General features: G+C 50.2%; 1 protein-coding gene across 2 annotated transcripts in view; it reads left to right on the top strand.

Moving 5' to 3' along the window:
* Positions 1 to 1,126: 1,126 nt before the first annotated feature.
* Positions 1,127 to 17,836, top strand: part of cul9 (cullin 9) — a 284,868-nt gene continuing 268,158 nt past the window's right edge. For both annotated transcript variants that reach the window (XM_078212153.1, XM_078212152.1), the window contains exon 1: positions 1,127 to 1,320. The gene's annotated coding sequence lies outside the window, so the exon portion shown is untranslated. The remainder of the gene's footprint in view (positions 1,321 to 17,836) is intronic.

Genomic DNA, 17,836 nt, shown 5'->3' with positions numbered 1-17,836 from the left:
CTGGGGGTCAGTGTGGGAGTTGCTGCGGTGGTGTTTGTGGCTCGCTGCTGCCTCTGGTGGTCAGTGTGGGAGTTGCTGCGGTGGTTTTGGTTCTCGCTGCTCCCTCTGGCGGTCAGTGTGGGAGTTGCTGCGGTGGTTTTGGGTCTCGCTGCTGCCTCTGGCGGTCAGTGTGGGATTTGCTGCGGTGGTTTTGGTTCTCGCTGCCCCCTCTGGCGGTCAGTGTGGGAATTGCTGCGGTGGTTTTGGGTCACGCTGCTCCCTCTGGCGGTCAGTGTGGGAGTTGCTGTGTGGTGTATGGGTCTCGCTGCTGCCTCTGGCGGTCAGTGTGGGAGTTGCTGCGGTGGTTTTGGGTCACGCTGCTCCCTCTGGCGGTCAGTGTGGGAGTTGCTGTGTGGTGTATGGGTCTCGCTGCTGCCTCTGGGGGTCAGTGTGGGATTTGCTGCGGTGGTTTTTGGGTCTCGCTGCTCCCTCTGGCGGTCAGTGTGGGAGTTGCTGTGTGGTGTATGGGTCTCGCTGCTGCCTCTGGCGGTCAGTGTGGGTGTTGCTGCGGTGGTTTTGGGTCTCGCTGCTGCCTCTGGCGGTCAGTGTGGGATTTGCTGCGGTGGTTTTGGTTCTCGCTGCCCCCTCTGGCGGTCAGTGTGGGAGTTGCTGCGGTGGTTTTGGGTCACGCTGCTCCCTCTGGCGGTCAGTGTGGGAGTTGCTGTGTGGTGTATGGGTCTCGCTGCTGCCTCTGGCGGTCAGTGTGGGAGTTGCTGCGGTGGTTTTTGGGTCTCGCTGCTCCCTCTGGCGGTCAGTGTGGGAGTTGCTGCTGTGGTGTTTGGGTCTCACTGCTCCCTCTGGCGGTCAGTGTGGGAGTTGCTGTGTGGTGTATGGGTCTCGCTGCTGCCTCTGGCGGTCAGTGTGGGTGTTGCTGCGGTGGTTTTGGGTCTCGCTGCTGCCTCTGGCGGTCAGTGTGGTATTTGCTGCGGTGGTTTTGGTTCTCGCTGCCCCCTCTGGCGGTCAGTGTGGGAGTTGCTGTGTGGTGTATGGGTCTCGCTGCTGCCTCTGGCGGTCAGCCCGGGAGTTGCTGCGGTGGTTTTGGGTCTCGCTGCTGCCTCTGGCGGTCAGCCCGGGAGTTGCTGCGGTGGTTTTTGGGTGATTTTTGTTCTCGGCCGCGGCCCGTAGCGCGGGCACCGGAAGTTGCGTCGCTGTCCGTTTCTGCGCCACGGAACCGGGAGGAAAAAACCGAAAAAGATCCGAAAACCCGAGAGGAAAAACTGGGAAAATCCCGAGAAAACTGGAGGGAAAATCCGTCAGAGAGAGCGGGAGAGCGGCGGCAGAGTGAGTGCGGGAGCCGGGGGAGAAACTAAAGATTCACTCCGCAGTCAGACTGCGGGCGGGGGGGGGGCGTTGGGGAGGAGCGGGGGGGGGGGGCGTTGGGGAGGAGCGGGGGGGGGGGGCGTTGGGGAGGAGCGGGGGGGGGGGAGTTGGGGAGGAGCGGGGGGGGGGGGGGTTGGGGAGGAGCGGGGGGGGGGGGGGTTGGGGAGGAGCGGGGGGGGGGGGGTTGGGGAGGAGCGGGGGGGGGGGGGGGTTGGGGAGGAGCGGGGGGGGGGGGGTTGGGGAGGAGCGGGGGGGGGGGGTTGGGGAGGAGCGGGGGGGGGGGGTTGGGGAGGAGCGGGGGGGGGGGGGGTTGGGGAGGAGCGGGGGGGGGGGGTTGGGGAGGAGCGGGGGGGGGGGGGTTGGGGAGGAGCGGGGGGGGGGGGGGTTGGGGAGGAGCGGGGGGGGGGGGTTGGGGAGGAGCGGGGGGGGGGGGGGGTTGGGGAGGAGCCGGGGGGGGGGGTTGGGGAGGAGCCGGGGGGGGGTTGGGGAGGAGCCGGGGGGGGGTTGGGGAGGAGCGGGGGGGGGGGGGTTGGGGAGGAGCCGGGGGGGGGTTGGGGAGGAGCGGGGGGGGGGGGGGTTGGGGAGGAGCCGGGGGGGGGGGGGTTGGGGAGGAGCGGGGGGGGGGGTTGGGGAGGAGCGGGGGGGGGGGTTGGGGAGGAGCCGGGGGGGGGTTGGGGAGGAGCCGGGGGGGGTTGGGGAGGAGCCGGGGGGGGGGGGGTTGGGGAGGAGCCGGGGGGGGGGGGGTTGGGGAGGAGCGGGGGGGGGGGGTTGGGGAGGAGCGGGGGGGGGGGGGTTGGGGAGGAGCGGGGGGGGGGGGTTGGGGAGGAGCGGGGGGGGGGGTTGGGGAGGAGCGGGGGGGGGGGGTTGGGGAGGAGCGGGGGGGGGGGGGTTGGGGAGGAGCGGGGGGGGGGGGGTTGGGGAGGAGCGGGGGGGGGGGGTTGGGGGGGGGGGTTGGGGAGGAGCGGGGGGGGGGGTTGGGGAGGAGCGGGGGGGGGGGGGGTTGGGGAGGAGCAGGGGGGGGGGTTGGGGAGGAGCGGGGGGGGTTGGGGAGGAGCGGGGGGGGGGGGTTGGGGAGGAGCGGGGGGGGGGGTGGGGAGGAGCGGGGGGGGGGGTTGGGGAGGAGCGGGGGGGGGGGTTGGGGAGGAGCGGGGGGGGGGGTTGGGGAGGAGCGGGGGGGGGGGTTGGGGAGGAGCGGAGGGGGGGTTGGGGAGGAGCGGGGGGGGGGTTGGGGAGGAGCGGGGGGGGGTTGGGGAGGAGCGGGGGGGTGTGGGGGGGAGGGGGGGGGGTTGGGGAGGAGGGGAGGAGGGGTGGGTTGGGGAGGGGGGGGGGAGGGGGGGGGTTGGGGAGGGGGGGGGTTGGGGAGGGGGGGGGTTGGGGAGGGGGGGGGTGTTGGGGAGGGGGGGGTGGTGGGGAGGAGCGGGGGGGGTGGGGAGGAGCGGGGGTTGGGGAGGAGCGGGGGGGGTGGTGGGGGGAGGAGCGGGGGGGGTGGTGGGGAGGAGTGGGGGGTGGTGGGGAGGAGGGGGGGTGGGGAGGAGGGGGGGTGGGGAGGAGGGGGGGTGGGGAGGAGCGGGGGAGGGGTTTGGGGAGGAGCGGGGGGGGTGGGGAGGAGCGGGGGGGGAGGAGCGGGGGGGGGAGGAGCGGGGGGGGGGTGGGTAGGAGCGGGAGCGGTGGTGGGGAGGAGGGGGTGTTGGGGAGGAGCGGGGGTGTTGGGGAGGAGCGGGGGGGGTTGGGGAGGAGCGGGGGGGGGGTTGGGGAGGAGCGGGGGGGGTTGGGGAGGAGCGGGGGGGGGGGGTTGGGGATGAGCGGGGGGGGTTGGGGAGGAGCGGGGGGGGGTTGGGGAGGAGCAGGGGGGGTGTTGGGGAGGAGCGGGGTGGGGGTTGGGGAGGAGCGGGGTGGGGGTTGGGGAGGAGCGGGGGGGGTTGGGGAGGAGCGGGGGGGGTTGGGGAGGAGCGGGGGGGGGTTGGGGAGGAGCAGGGGGGGTTGGGGAGGAGCGGGGGGGGTTGGGGAGGAGCTGGGGTGTTCGGGAGGAGCGGGGGGGGGTTGGGGAGGAGCAGGGGGGGTTGGGGAGGAGCGGGAGGGGTTGGGGAGGAGCGGGGGGGGTTGGGGAGGAGCGGGGGGGTGGTTCGGGGGGGCTTGGGGAGGAGCGGGGGTGTGGGGAGGGGAGGGGGGAGGAGAGGTGTGGGGGTAGGTGAAGGGAGCAGGGTGGCGGAGCAGAGGAAGCGGGGTGGGCGAGGTGGAGGGGATGAGGGGAGTTGGAGGGGGTGTGGGGGGAGGGGGAGGGGGTGTGGGGGGAGGGGGAGGGGGTGTGGGGGGAGGTGGGGGGGATGAGGGGACGTTGGTTGGGTGGACTCGGTTTGAGGGTGAGGGGGCGAGGAAGGGAGGAAAGATAGTAGGGGAGAGGGTGAGGGAGAGAGGGAAGGCAGTAGGGGTGAGGGAGAGAGGGAAGGCAGGAGGGGAGAGGGTGAAGGAGAGAGGGAAGGTAGGGGTGAGGGAGAGAGGGAAGGTAGGGGTGAGAACAAAGAACAATACAGCACAGGAATAATTTGACCTTATTTTAAAAGTTGCCTTGAAAATGTGTGCAAGCACTTTCTAGCTGACCTTGTAGTTCAAGCATCAGCTTGTAGTACTGACTGATTCAAAACTAACTGTGCGCAGTTAAATGTTAGGTCTCTGAGTTTATGAATACCGTATATACCCTTGTAAAGATTCATCTCTCTTTTTCAAACAGGATGTCAAGTTAAGTCAGCAACGACAGGCCAGTCAGTTTAAACTCTGAGAAGCTTCAAGAAACAATAATTCAGTGCTAAATTAATGATTGTGTTGGCAAAAGGAAAGCAAGCCCATTTGTTAAAGGCAACTTGTCTTTAAGTTGGGGGAGTTTTTTTGAACAGGTAACAGAGAGGGTTGATGAGGGTAACGCTGCTGATGTGTACATGGACTTCCAAAAGATGCAGTGATTTGAGCAAAATTAGAGCTTATGGGCTGAAAGGGGCAGGAGTGAAAAAATATGGAATTGGTTGAGAGGAAACAGGGTAGAGATAACAGCTGTTTTTTCAGACTGGAGGAAGGTTCATTGTGGAGTTCCGCAGGGATTGGTGTCGGGACTCCTGGCTTCCTGATGTGTATTAATATCCTAGACCTTGATGTACAGGGCACAATTTCAAAATTTACAGATGATAAAAATATTGTGAACTGAGGAGGAACTCCAAAAGAACACAGCTTGATCGAATGGGTGGGAAAATGAAGTTTAACGTCGGCAAATGGGAAGTGATTCATTTTGGTAGAAAGAACATGGAGAGACAACATAAACTAAAGGGTACAGGAGCTGATTGACCTGGGTGTATATGTGGATAAATGATTGAAGGTGGCAGGGACAGGTTGAAAGAGCAGTTAATAAAGACTAGGATGCCGTATACTTTATCAATAGGGCAAAGAAATTGTTAAATTTGTATAAACCACTAGTTTGGCCTCAACTTGATTATTGTGTCCAGTTTTGGGAATCGCATTTCTGAAGTCTGCAAACCCTCAGCCATGATTACTTTGCAGCAATTTCTCTATAGTGGCTCTCATATCACACTCATTTCTTTCTGTTTGTGTTATCAATTGTTCCATTTTGTGCCGAATGCTGTTTATAATCAGAGGAAGTGTCTTTTTACCATTTTTCTCCACTATGATCTTATTTGCTGGTGGGCTTGTATGCTGTGTTCCTTTCTGTATATTTATTTCTGCTTTTCTCTCGCACTCCAATTTGTCCCTCTTTATTTTTTAGTCATCCTTTACCGGTTTCTAAAATTTTCCTAATGCACCCAACCGCTATTTTTTGCAGCACTGTACATGTTTTCTTTTGATTTAATACCATCTCTAACTTCCTTAGTTAGCCATGGATGGTGTATCCTCTCATTTTATTTACCCAATGCCAATTTGCATGTGGCTCAGGTAATGATCCAGAAATGATTGCCTTTGAGGTTGTGTATTTTAACTTAGTACCTAGCTCGTATTCTCTATGCAGAACCTCCTTCCTTCTGCTGCCTATGTTATTGGTACCTATATGGATCATGACCGTTGGATTCTCTCCCTCCCATGCAAGTTCCTCTCCAAACCCCGGCACCACTGTGCTGTGGGAATTTGCTCATGGTTCAGGTACTAATGCAATTCTGGTTCAGCTTTTTCATTTTGTCCCTAGCTGCTCCTACGTATTGCAAAAGTTTAACAACGCCAGGTTAAAGTCCAACAGGTTTATTTGGTAGCAAATGCTATTAGCTTTCGGAGCGCTGCCCCATCGTCAGATGGAGTGGATATCTGCTCTCAAACAGGGCATACAGAGACACAAAATCAAGTTACAGAATACTGATTAGAATGCGAATCTCTACAGCCAACCAGGTCTTAAAGATACAGACAATGTGAGTGGAGGGAGCATTATGCACAGGTTAAAGAGATGCGTATTGTCTCCAGACAGGACAGCCAGTGAGATTCTGCAAATCCAGGAGGCAAGCTGTGGGGGTTACTGATAGTGTGACATAAACCCAAGATCCCGGTTTAGGCCGTCCTCACGTGTGCGGAACTTGGCTATCAGTTTCTGCTCAGCGACTCTGCGCTGTCGTGTGTCGTGAAGGCCGCCTTGGAGAACGCTTACCCGAAGATCAGAGGCTGAATGCCCGTGACCGCTGAAGTGCTCCCCCACAGGAAGAGAACAGTCTTGCCTGGTGATTGTCGAGCGGTGTTCATTCATCCGTTGTCATAGCGTCTGCATGGTTTCCCCAATGTACCATGCCTCGGAACATCCTTTCCTGCAGCGTATCAGGTCGACAACGTTGGCCGAGTTGCAAGAGTAGGTACCGTGTACCTGGTGGATGGTGTTCCCATGTGAGATGATGGCATCCGTGTTGATGATCTGGCACGTCTTGCAGAGGTTGCTGTGGCAGGGTTGTGTGGTGTCGTGGTCACTGTTCTCCTGAAGGCTGGGTAGTTTGCTGCGGACAATGGTCTGTTTGAGGTTGCGCGGTTGTTTGAAGGCAAGAAGTGGGGGTGTGGGGATGGCCTTGGTGAGATGTTCGTCTTCATCAATGACATGTTGAAGGCTCCAGAGGAGATGCCGTAGCTTCTCCGCTCCGGGGACTTGCAGAATCTCACTGGCTGTCCTGTCTGGAGACAAGACACATCTCTTTAACCTGTGCTTAATGCTCCCTCCATTCATATTGTCTGTATCTTTAAGACCTGGTTGTCTGTAGAGATTCGCATTCTAATCAGTATTCTGTAACTTGATTTTGTGTCTCTGCGCCCTGTTTGAGAGCAGATATCCACTCCATCTGATGAAGGAGCAGCGCTCCAAAAGCTAATAGCATTTGCTACCAAATAAACCTGTTGGACTTCAACCTGGTGTTGTTAAAACTCTTACTGTGTTTACCCCAGTCCAACGCCGGCATCTCCACATCATACTTATTGAGCAGAACCTCTTTCTTAATTCAAACTCAATAATCCCTACAATGCATAAGCAGGCCATTGAGTCTCCACCAACTCTCTCTGAGAGAACATCTTATCCAGTCCCTATCCCCTAACCCACATACTTGACCCATTAACCCCCCTAACCTATATATCTTGGACATTAAGGGGCAATTTAGCATGGCCAATCAACCTACTCTGCACATCTTTGGACTGTGGGAGGAAACCCATGCAGACACGGGAATAGGGCCTAGGTGGGATTGTGGTCAGTGCAGACTCAGTGGGCCGAATGGCCGCCTTCTGCACTGTAGGGATTCAATGATACAATGAATGTGCAAACACCACGCTGTTGTTAGCAGCTGCCTGGATCATGACAAGTTCCTCTTCAGCCCAAAGGAGATGTCCAGGGACAACACAACCTTTGGGACTCTTGCTCTTGCTGCAGAGAACAGTCTCAGTCTCTCTAATTATATTGTTCCCTGCACCATAGTTCAGTTTTCTAAGTTTGGACATCAGTTTGGAGCTGAAGTTCCTCATGCTGCAAACACTTGCAGATGTAGTCCACCAGATCCCACATGCTACAGCGCAACACATCACCTGCCATCTCAATGTGTTTCATTTAAGTAATCAGGTTCAAGTTGAGAAATATCATTCAATAGTTGTCTGTAGCTATACCAAGTACTTCAACTAGTTGAGCTATTAATTTAGTGCAAAATTTGTAACTCCCAGTACGAATTTATGCTACTGACTGTGATTACGAGAGATGAGCTTTCAAATATGTATCAATCACTTACCTCACTCACTCCTAATTAAAGCTTTGAACACTCATCAGCTTCAGAGAGTTTCCCATCTGTACCAAAGTCCCAAGTTAGCACTTGGTGCTGTCGCACTCGGGCCATATCACGTTTTGTGCTCCCACACGAGAATGAAAGTGACATGGCCTTGTGTGTTGAATGGGTTGATATTTAGAGGAGGCTTTGTACACATGCATATTCTTTTCCACATGTTAACCCTTCCTGTCTGGAATGTAATTCTTTCCTAGACAAGGCTCCACAGTGCTGAGTGCTCACATATTGCCCTTAAGAATCCATTATTAAGCTGGATGGTGAGGGTTGACAGATTATTTGACCATACCAGTGTCAGATCTTATCCTTCACAGTTTGTCATTTTATAGGGTCTTCAATTTGGAAAAGTGTTCCGAGGCATTTTATAAAATTACACAGAATTTAGCATTGATAGTTAATTTAACTCGTTTGGCCATATAATTGTTTGTTCCGCATGAGACTCCTTCCATCCTTTTTCATTTAACTTTAGGGGCATAACCTTCTATTCCTTTCTCCTTGTACTTGTCTAGCTTCACCTTAAATATGTCTGTGCTTTTATCCTCAGTTACTCATTCCGGTAGCAAGCTCCTCATTCTAACTTGTTTGTGGAAGAAGAACTTCCTTTGGATTTATTAGTGCCTAATAACACCTTGTATTTCCCGCAAGTGAAAATTTTTAACAGAAGTGTAACCAGAGAAAATGAATGCTAAACCAAAGAAGAAGATATTACCGTTCATCAAAGTCTGGTCAAGATGATAAGCCTTAAGGAGGGTCTTGAAGGAGGAGAGCAGAGGCAAGACACAGAGGTTTATGGAGGAAATCCCAGAGTAGGACCAACAGCCGAAGGAAAATTTGTTATTGGTGGGATGTGGGAGGATTATTGGTGTGGTTGTCTTTTATAGTTCACTTGGAGTTTGAGTTGCTGTGATAACGTGCTCCTTTACATACATGTTTGCAGTCTAGACCCATGGATAGTGATGGTAGAAGCTCTAACTTCTTTCCCATGGTTCACATGGCTGATCAGGGATCTCTCCTGTTCTTATTGCCAGCCATTGGTATGTTGGAAGGACTTGCAGATTGATATTCAACTTGCTTGACTGTGTTATGGACACACCTTCCTTGATAATTAAGTCTTGGGTGGGACACAAATCAGGAGCATCTGGCTTGGAGGCAGGGACGCTACGCATTGTGCATCAATACCTGCTGATTGATAGTGTGCACCAGACCTCCAGATGGATTAGTTAGTGCACACGAGACCTCCGAGTGATTGGTTAGTGTAAGTGAGACCTCCCGAGTGGTTAGTGTAAGTGAGACCTCCCGAGTGATTGGTTAGTGTAAGTGAGACCTCCCGAGTGATTGGTTAGTGTAAGTGAGACCTCCCGAGTGATTGGTTGGTCTACATGAGACCTCCCGAGTGATTGGTCAGTGTATGCGGGTGTTGGATAGACAGAGTTGTGGGTGAGTTACGGAACTCGGTTAGAGGTGGGTACGGAAAAGGCTGAGAATTTTAAATTGGTTTGCAGTCCCCCAAAGCTCCAATCTATTCTGGAGGTGATAAAACATTGGATGAAGGTTTCTGTATCAGGAGGGCTGAAGACGAGTGACATTTAAAGGTGGAAGTTGGCTGGTCTTTCTGATGGCCTGGATACAGGGTCAGAAGCTCTGCGATTAAGAACAATTTGGTTATAGAATCTCCACAGGCAGAAGGAGACCATTTGACCCATTGAGCCTGCATCGACAACAATCCCACCCAGGCCCCGTTCCCTTAACCCCACGTACTTATGCCGTTAGTCCCCCTGATATTAAGAGTCAATTTAGTATGGCCAATCAACCTAACTCGCACATCTTTGAAGTGTGGGAGGAAACCGGAGCACCCACAGGAAACCCACGCAGACACGGCGAGAACGTGCAAAGGGAAAGTGATGGCCTAGTGGTACTATCATGAGGTTATTAAACTAGAATCTCAGCTAATGTTCTGGGGATGTGTGTTCGAATCCTGCCACAGCAGATGGTGGAATTTAAATTCAATAAAAACTATCTGGAATTAAAAATCTACTGATGACCATGAAACCATTGTTGGTAAAACCAATCTGGTTCCTTTCGGGAAGGAAATCTGCTGTCATAGAATCATAGAAACCCTACAGTACAGAAAGAGGCCATTCGGCCCATCGAGTCTGCACCGACCACAATCCCACCCAGGCCCTACCCCCATATCCATCCACTAATCCCTCTAACCTACGCATCTCAGGAAACTAAGGGCAATTTTAGCATGGCCAATCAACCCTTACCAGGTCTGACCTACATGTGACTCCAGAGCCACAGCAATGTGGTTGACATCAACTGTCCTTGGAGCAACTAGGGACGGGCAATAAATGCTGGCCAGCCAGCAACCCCCATGACCCATGAATGAATAAAAAGAAAACTCCACACGGTCATCTGAGGCTAGAATTGAACCCAGGTCCCTGGCGCTGTCAGGCAGCAGTGCTAACCACCATGCCACTTGTCACCTTGGTTCAGCCTGGGTAGATGGGTGTAGTGGGGTCCAATAACAATGACTTCAGTCGTTCTGATGGTTGACTTGTCCATCACAAACTGTTGAAGGGGTAGAACTGTGAAACCTGGCTCCCTAATTGTGGATGATATGAGCAATGTGTAGCATGTAGATGAGGCAATGGAAGGAGCCAATGTCATATCCCTGGGAAACTCCAGAAGTAATGGTTCAGGTGCCATGAAGAGATGCTAGAGATGCTTTGGCTTGGATAGTTAGGTGAGACAAACGGTGAGAAATGTCAGAGTAGGAAATTACATAAAGATGAATAATATGACAAAAACTGTAAGTAGACGAGGAGGGGTAATGCATCTGAGTCACGCAAGATGGTTGTGACATGAGGATGGTTTTGGTGATTGGCAGGAGAGGGAGGCTGGAGATGGGCTGGCAGTTTGCAAAAGCAATGGGATCCAGGGTTGGATTTTTCTGAAAAAAGGGGTGTTGATGACTTTAAAGAGAGCGGGGTGGTTTCCAAGGGAGCGGGGCGGTTCCCGAGGAGAGGGAATGACTTGTAATGTAAACTTGCGGAGGTCAAGAAGCAAAGGAAGGATTTTGTCTTCACTGGACCATTAATTGGAATTCTGTTTAACCATTGATTAAGTTATGATTACGTTGGTGCAATGAATGTTTTTAATAACATAAATGTCTTGGATATGGTCTTGATTCAGCACTGATTTGTAGCTCATCTTGTCCACTCTAGGTATTTGCAATGAATGTTTTTAATACCATAAATGTCTTGGATATGGTCTTGATTCAGCACTGATTTGTAGCTCATCTTGTCCACTCTAGGTATTTGCACTGACTTAACAGATTCTCTTCCGAGCAAAACTAGTCACAGCAATGAAAGAGGTGAGATGTAGAACAAATGGAGGAATCATTTTTATTCGGATATTTTTGTAATGCCATAACTAAAACCAGTCTATTCATTTCCAGTGTTAGGCCAGCAGTGCTGGCAAATTACATTCATGTTATAGATGTAGATGTAGAACAGTACAGCACAGAACAGGCCCTTCGGCCCACGATGTTGTGCCGAGCTTTATCTGAAACCAAGATCAAGCTATCCCACTCCCTATCATCCTGGTGTGCTCCATGTGCCTATCCAATAAGCGCTTATATGTTCCTAAAGTGTCTGACTCCACAATCACTGCAGGCAGTCCATTCCACACCCCAACCACTCTCTGCGTAAAGAACCTACCTCTGATATCCTTCCTATATCTCCCACCACGAACCCTATAGTTATGCCCCCTTGTAATAGCTCCATCCACCCGAGGAAATAGTCTTTGAACGTTCACTCTATCTATCCCCTTCATCATTTTATAAACCTCTATTAAGTCTCCCCTCAGCCTCCTCCGCTCCAGAGAGAACAGCCCCAGCTCCCTCAACCTTTCCTCATAAGACCTACTCTCCAAACCAGGCAGCATCCTGGTAAATCTCCTCTGCACTCTTTCCAGCGCTTCCACATCCTTCTTATAGTGAGGTGACCAGAACTGCACACAATATTCCAAATGTGGTCTCACCAAGGTCCTGTACAGTTGCAGCATAACCCCACGGCTCTTAAACTCCAACCCCCTGTTAATAAAAGCTAACACACTATAGGCCTTCTTCACAGCTCTATCCACTTGAGTGGCAACCTTCAGAGATCTGTGGATATGGACCCCAAGATCTCTCTGTTCCTCCACAGTCTTCAGAACCCTACCTTTGACCCTGTAATCCACATTTAAATTAGTCCTACCAAAATGAATCATGTTTGCAGTCTAGAGCGAGCCTAAGTAAGGAGAGGATTAGGATATGAAGATAAGGAAGTCAGTTCCAAGATAACGATAGAGAAGGAATACACTGAAAATATTTGACGTGAAAGGTTGTCTGCTATCACCATCTTATTTGATGTCTTCAGTAATAATGTATTGGATATGGGAAGGGTCAGTGGAGAGTCATTAGAAAGATGGAAAATAGGAGGAAGAGGAGGCCATTTGGCCCATTGAGCCTCCTTCGCCATTCATTATGATCTTGGCTGATCATCCTCCTCAACAGCCCGATCCCGCCTTCCCTCCCCCATATCCTTTGATCCGCTTTGCCTCAAGTGCTATACCTAACTCCTTCTTGAAAACATTCAATGTTTTGACCTCAACTACATTCTATGGTAGCAAATTCCACAGGCTGACCACTCTCTGGGTGAAGAAACTTCTCATCTCAATGCTAAATGGTCTATCCTGTATTCTCAGACTGTGACCCCTTGTTCTGGACACCCCCACCATTGGGAACATCCTTCTTACATCTAACCTCTAGTCCTGCAAGAATTTTAAAGGTTTCTATGAGATCCTCCCTCATTCTTCCGAACTCCATTCAATATAATCCTAACTAACTCGATCTTTCCTCATATGTCAGTGCCTCCATCCCAGGAATCAGTCTAGTAAACCTTCTCTGCACTCCCTCTCTAGTAAGAACATCCTTCTTCAGATAAGGAGACCAAAACTGCACACAATATTCCAGGTGTGGGAACCAATTTTTATTGGCATTCTTTCGTTTAAATCAGAATGAGGCCTGTGCTTTGAAGTTTTCACAATTGTTTCTTTTATCCTTTTAGTTTTAGAGCCTGTAAGTAACCTAATTAGCTAAGTGGTTTGAATTCTGGCTTGTTAATAATGCCAGGCTTTAATATAGTTTCTGTTGACTGATTTCTGAAGATATGTGTTGAGGAGTGAGGTGTAGAGGGAAAGAGAGGAGAATAGGTAAGGCAAATGCATAGACCCTATCTGAAATGTAATACATCAAAGGACAGTTCATATTGATAATCCCAGTCAGGAGAAAGTTGAAATGAAAACAGAAGTGCTGTAAAGCATAGCAGGTCCAACGCTGTGGAGAAAGAGAAACGAGTTTTGAGTCCAGTATGATGGGTTTTGTATTGTTGGAAGGAGGGGGGTGGGGAAATGGAACAAAAGGGAAGGCCTGTGATAGGGTAGAGGACGGGAGAGATTAAATAACAAAGATGTCATGGAACAAAAGGAAAGGGAGAGATAATAGTGTTACCATTCCAGTTATTGTTATAACCAGACAAAGATCCCAGAATGAAATCCTGGCTCAAAAGGTCATAATTTTACTTTAAACCTTTTTAGAAAACTTGGAGTAATAGTTGCAGGACTGCTAATTAGTTTTATCAGCAAGAAAAATGAATATTAAACATGAAAAACTGGATTATGATACCACACCCCTTTACTCCCTCTTCAGCTTCACAAATAAATGGTTAGCACTGCTGCCTCACAGTGTCAGGCTCCCAGGTTCGATTCCTGGCTTGGCTCACTGTCTGTGTGGAGTCTGCACATTCTCCTCGTGTCTGCGTGGGTTTCCTCCGGGTGCTCTGGTTTCCTCCCACATTCTGAAAGGCGTGCTGGTTAGGTGCATTGACCCGAATAGACGCTGGACTGTGGTGATTAGGGGAATTCCACAATAACTTCACTGCAGTGTTAATGTAAGCTTTACTTGTGACTAATAAATAAACGTTAAAATTTTACTTTAACTGTCTCCATTGGTCATCAGCTCTGTCCATTTGATTGATTAGAATGACTTTATTACTGTGGGAGTATTGTTGCAACATAGGAACTTAGAAATTAGGAGCGAGCGTAGGCAATTCAACCCTTTGAGCCCACTCCGTTATTCTATATGATCATGGCTGATCTCCATCTCATCCTAACTCCACTCCCCTGCCTTTTCCACACAGCCCTTCATCCTGTTTTTGATCAAATATTTATCTCTTTCTTGAATCGATTGATTGATTCTGCATCCAATGCATTCTGGGGCAGTGAGTTCCAAAGATTCACAACAGAAGTAGCTTCTCCTTATCTCTGTCTTGAACCTTCCCCCTCTTCCTCTACAACTATGACTGCTTGTCCTAGACTGTTCTAGAAGGGGGAACATTTGGTTAACATTTACTTTATCAATCCCGTTGAGTATTATATATACCTCTATCAAATTCCCCCCTCAATCTTCTGTACTCTAGCGGGTACAAGCCCCAGCTACTCAACCGCTTCTCATACGACAGTGCCTTCAAACTTGGAATCAATCTAGTGAAACTCTTCTGAACCGCCTCCAGTGCCACCACATCCTTCCTCAAAGGAGGTGACCGAGACTGAACACAATACTCCAAGTGTGGGCTCACCAATGCTTATATAATTGTAACAACACTTCTCTACTTTTATACTCCAGGCCCTTTGCGATAAATGCCAAGATTCCATTTGGTTTCCTTATAACATTCTGCACTTCCGTAGCCTCTTTCTGAGACTCATGCACAAGGACACCCAGATCCCTCTGCACAGATGCCTTTTGAATCTGTTTCCCATTTAAATAGTAATTTGCCCTTTTATTTTTCTGGCTAACATCCCCCTTGAAAATAATTTGTCCTCGCAGCTACACACGCAGCCTGGAGTTTAAAAACCTTAGTTGACCATATTTCCCATCAGGCCATAGTAGAGTCCTTTTCTTGTTTGGCCATATTTGTATTAAACAATAGCTCGTTGGCTACACCTTTGTCTCAGTTCTCTTAATTTTAGTCTTAAGACATTCTTTCTGTGCCAATTCCCTGGTTATTTGGACTATATGTGGTTCTTTGGGAACTCTGCCTCTTTGCAACCCGTTTGACATGTCCAGTCTTCCCTCTGGCAGAGTTGAAAGATGTTTACTCCTTGGTGACCTGTCTTCAACTGTCAACAAATTCAGCCAAAGACTAAACTCAAAAGCCTTTCTGTCTTAAATGGCCCCCAGTTGCTAAGCAACACCCAAATACCTCTGTCTTTTATTTACTTTTTGTCCTAACCCCCTCTAATCACAATAGAAACACAGAACTGTTACAGCACAGAAGGAGACCGTTCGGCTCATGGTGTGTGCACCTGCTCTCCAAATGAACATTATGACTTAGTGCTTCTGCCTCTTCCCCATTCCCCCGCACATTGTTTAGATTTCAATAATCATCTAATGCCCTGTTTTGAACCTGCTGTTGAACCTGCCTTCACCACATCTTCAGGCAGTGCATTCCACAGCTGAGCCACTTGTGTGAAAACATTATATTTTTACTTCACATTTGCTTTTTTTTGCTAATCACTTTATACCCGTGTCCTCTTGATCCATTTACAAGCAGGAATAGTTTCTCCTTATCTACTCTGTCCAACCCCCTCATGATTTTGAAAATATCAATTATATCTCTAAGTCGCCTTCTCTCCATGGAGAACAGCCCCGACCTTTCCAATCTATCCTCATAACTGAAGTTTCTTATCCCTGGAAGAAGCATAGTTGGAATTGGAGCCAACCTCCACACATACAAATACTTCTGTCCATTATGAATGTAACTATAGGTTTTACCCTTCCTTACACAAAAGACATTATATTAAACCCACTTAAAACTATACCTTATTTCTAATGCTGACCAATACAAATATAAATCTCTTAAAATTACCTTTGTTTCTTTTCCACAACTATTGTCAGGAAAACAAAGCATCAGTCCAGAATAAGTGTTAATGCCAGAATAATTGCCAGCTCTGTCTGAAAACAAAACGCATGACAACAGGATACAGACTGGCAAAAAAAAACAAGATGAAGGGCAGAGTTCATGGCCTGAAGTTGTTTAATCATTATTGAGTCCAGAAGGTTGTACAATGTATCATCGGAAGATGAGGTACTGTTCCTCCATCTTGTGTTCAGCTTCACTGGCAGCAAGCCCAGAGCAGAAATATGTGTGAGAGCAAGATGCTGAATGAAAATGACAAGCAACTGGAGGCTTGGGGTTATGCTTGTGGACTGAGTGAAGGTGTTCTGCAAAGCAATCACCCACTCTCCATTCGGTGTCTCCGGTGAAGTACAAGTAAATTGCTGCTTCACCTGGAGGGAGGCTTTGGGACCTTGAAAAGTGAGGAGAGAGGAGATAAAAATGCAAATGTTACACTCCCTGTGATTGCATGGGAAGGGATGAGGTGTTTGGGTGGAGCTAGAGGCATGCACAAGGGTGTTACAGAGGGGACAGCCCCTTCAGAATGCTGAGGGGAGATGAAGATATGTTTGGAGGTGGTAGAAATGGTGGGGGATGGTCCTTTGAATGTGCAGGCTGGTGGGCTGGAAAGATCTGAGAGGGAGGAGAAGAGGTGAGTGAGCTCGTTGGTTGAGGAAAAAGGCAGACATTAGAAGTGCCCTTGCAGAAGGAAGTTAGTATCATCAGAACAGATGTGCTGTCAACTGAGAGAATGGAATGGAGGAAGCTGGTTTGATTAATTTCTCAGATAACATCGGTTGTTTCATTCCTATAAAACCAAGACTGCCATTGAGATTGCTCAGTTTCACTTCTTTGTTTTTTGGGCCAGTCTGTTCAAGTCAAAATAGAGAGATTGAATCATCAATTTCAAAATTCAGAGTTGAGTAGCTGTGCAGTACCTGCGGCACGGTAGCGCAGTGGTTAGCACTGCTGCTTCACAGCTCCAGGGTCCCGGGTTCGATTCCCGGCTCGGGTCACTGTCTGTGTGGAGTTTGCACATTCTCCTCGTGTCTGCGTGGGTTTCCTCCGGGTGCTCCGGTTTCCTCCCACAGTCCAAAGATGTGCGGGTTAGGTTGATTGACCAGGTTAAAAATTGTCCCTTAGAATCCTAAAATGCGTAGGTTAGAGGGATTAGCAGGTAAATATGTGGGGGTAGGGCCGGGGTGGGATTGTGGTCGGTGCAGACTCGATGGGCCGAATGGCCTCCTTCTGCACTGTAGGGTTTCTATGATTCTATTTACGAATGACTGCTGCCAACACAAGATGGCTACTATTGCACTGTGCATGCTGTGCACCTATTGCCTTTCACACACGTAATCACAACACGATAGTGTGACATGCGCCATGTGACTCTGGTGTGGCTTAATTTAAACATTCTACTGAAGATACAAAGTTACATTTCAGAACATCTGGTGCAGGCACACAAAGTGATGGAAAGTGTCCTCAGCAGCGCTGTCAGTTGGCACTCACTGCTTCTCAGTTTGGGTTCTGCCAGGATCGCTCAGGTCCTGACCTCAATACAGACTTGGCCCATACATGGACAAAAAAGTAACTGTGCTTGTGATCAAGGTAACTTTTGAACGAGTGTGGCGTCAAGGAGCCCTAGCAATGGGAATCAGGGGGGGAATCCTCCACTGGTTGGAGTCAGATCTGGTACAAAGGAAGATGGTTGTGGTGATTGGAGGTCAATTAGTTACAGGACATCACTGCAGGAGTTCCTCAGGATAGTGTGCTAGGCCCAACTATCTTCATCAACTGCTTCATCAATGATATTCCTTCCATCATAAGGGCAGAAGTGGGGATGTTCACTAATGATTGCACAATGTTCAGTATCTGCAGCACGACCTGGACAATGTTCGAACCTGGGCTGATAAGTGACAAGTAACATTTGCGCCATACAAGTTGCCAGGCAATGACCAGGCAATAACATTTCACGTCCATACAAATACTATGGCTAGCAGAGCGGGTCAGAAGTTGGGAATTGTGCAGAGAGTAACTTAACCTCCTGACACTCCACAGCCTGTCCATCGTCGACAAGACACAAGTCTGAGTGTGATGAAATACTCCCCACTTGCCTGGATGGGTGCAGCTCCAACAACACTTAAGAAGCTCACCATCCAGCACAAAGCAGCCCACTTGATTGCTACCTCTTCC

This window comes from Mustelus asterias, chromosome 5 (assembly GCF_964213995.1).
Source record: "Mustelus asterias chromosome 5, sMusAst1.hap1.1, whole genome shotgun sequence".
NCBI classification, from domain to species: domain Eukaryota; kingdom Metazoa; phylum Chordata; class Chondrichthyes; order Carcharhiniformes; family Triakidae; genus Mustelus; species Mustelus asterias.
This window is presented reverse-complemented; position numbering and strand designations above follow the sequence as displayed.